Below are 2,081 nucleotides of genomic sequence, written 5' to 3' on the forward strand. Positions count from 1 at the left end.
AAACTCCATCTCAAAAAAAAAAAAAAAAAAAGGAAGAAAAAGAAAAAAGAAAAAAAAAAACTAAGGAACATAGGGTGTGTAAACCCATCCCACACCTGAAAAAGGTCACCTATGGTCCTGGCCACTCCATCCCTCATTCCTGGCCCAGAGGGGAGGAGGGAGCCAAAGACTACAGGGTCCCAGAAAAAAAAGGCTATGACTGGCCGGGCACGGTGGCTCACGCCTGTAATCCCAGCACTTTGGGAGACCGAGGCGGGAGGATCAAGACTACCTGAGGTAGTCTTGCCTGAGGTCAGGAGTTCAAGACTAGCCTGGCCAGCATGGTGAAACCCCATCTCTACTAAAAATACAAAAACTAGCCGACCGTGGTGGCAGGCACCTGTAATCCCAACTACTCAGGAAGTCGAGGCAGGAGAATCACTTGAACCCTGGAGGCAGCGGTTGCAGTGACCAGAGATCGCACCATTGCACTCCAGCCTGGGCGACACAGCAAGACTCCATCTCAAAAAAAAAAAAAAGCAGGGGGGCTATGGCTGCGGGGCACAGCTGGGTTTGTTCCAGGACAGGAACTAGCAGCAGGGGATGTGGAAGTGCCTGCCAGTCATCGCAAACAGTCTGCAGGCTCCTAGGGGCGTCCAAGCCCACTCTTACTCTGCGGGGTGCTCCTGACACCAGTTTCAAGGTGGAAAAGTCGACTGCCCTAATGATTGGAGGCCACAGATGGGAAAGGGGGATGCTCGCGATGTCCGGAGTGCTGAGATGAGGAGGTGACCAGCAGCTGAACAGCAGCTCCAGCAGGCACGGGGCAGAGCCGACCACCAAGCTGGGTTTCTCCAGGTCTGGAATCTGGCCAGAAGGCTGCAGCCGCATGCAGCCTGGGGGTAGGCACCTCTGCCCTCAGCCCTAATGGGAAGTAACTCCCTCTCCTGCCACAAGCTCTCCACATGAGGGAGGGGAGTTTTCAGTTCAATCTATTCAGTCTGACCCCAAGGAAGAGGCTGTTCCATGTCCAGCTGCATTCCTGGAGCCCCAAAACTGACATATATGGTCAGAGAATCAGCAGGGCAGATAAGCAGAACAGACAAGCCCTGGGAGTGGGCAGGAAGAAGAGGGGGAGAGCTGCCATCCCAGAGCCACAGACTCTGGGCTCTGAGGCCACTTGACAACCTCCCGCACACATCACATCACAGCCAAGGGCCCTGGATGGTGAGCCCTCTCCCTGTGCCTGGCAACGGCCACCCTATCACCAGGGCAACCAAACTGATTGAGTAGTAACGCTGTTTCAAGCTCCCAAGCCAAACCCAACCAGCCAAAACGGCCCCAAAAAACCCTCTTCTTCCTCTCCCTCTCCCTGTCCCCTGCCCTCATCCACTACCCCTGGTTACCACCAAAATATAATCCCTTCCCAAGACACAGAGGATGATCCCTCACAGTCAGGAATGCCTTTCTCTGAGTGACACCAAAGCCCAGCTCCCTCACTCCCCTTCAGTCTTCAACACTTCAACCCTTCAATATCTACACGCTCTTCCTGCCATCCAACCAGGAGCCTGTGGGAGCTGCTCCCCAGAGTGACCTCCAGCTGGGTAATAAAGACAGAATCCAGCTCAAAGCAACCCCCTCCAGGCCAGAGCCTTCTCTCTACCCTTTCTATTCAACCTGTCACCGGCCAGGGACCAGGGGCTCCTTCAGTCCCGCCTACAGCTATCCTCGAGGCGTCTTTCTGCACACAGTAGGTGCTGATGCCGTGAAATGATGAGGTAGTATGGAGAGCTGGATTATCATCCTGCCTAAGCCAGTGAGCTGCAAAGATGCTGAGCAAGTCCTTTTCCTACTTGGGCCTAAATTTCCTCCTCTGCAGAGGCAATGGCACCTCCCAAAAATATAATTCTCCAGTGTTCAGAAATACTTTGTGCTGCAGTGAACAACAGGATTAGAAGGAGCAGCTGGGGCCGGGCACAGTGGCTCACGCCTGTAATCCTAGCACTTTGGGAGCCCAAGGTGGGTGGATCACCTGAGGTCAGGAGTTCGAGACCAGCCTTGCCAACATAGTGAAACCCCATCTCTACTAAAAATGCAAAAAA

The 2,081-nt window shown here is 53.8% G+C and overlaps 1 protein-coding gene across 2 annotated transcripts in view; it reads right to left on the reverse strand.

Annotated features, from left to right (window-relative positions):
* ARHGAP1 (Rho GTPase activating protein 1) overlaps window positions 1–2,081 on the reverse strand; it is a 29,544-nt gene that overhangs the window by 24,711 nt on the left and 2,752 nt on the right. The window contains exon 1 of one of the 2 annotated variants that reach the window (XM_012001392.1): window positions 652–1,200. The exons of the other annotated variant lie outside the window; for it this stretch is intronic. The gene's annotated coding sequence lies outside the window, so the exon portion shown is untranslated. Of the gene's footprint in view, window positions 1–651; window positions 1,201–2,081 lie in introns of those variants that run through there. 2 annotated transcript variants of the gene reach the window in all.

Source organism: Mandrillus leucophaeus, unplaced genomic scaffold (assembly GCF_000951045.1).
Source record: "Mandrillus leucophaeus isolate KB7577 unplaced genomic scaffold, Mleu.le_1.0 Scaffold66, whole genome shotgun sequence".
In the NCBI taxonomy this organism is placed as follows: Eukaryota; Metazoa; Chordata; class Mammalia; order Primates; family Cercopithecidae; genus Mandrillus; species Mandrillus leucophaeus.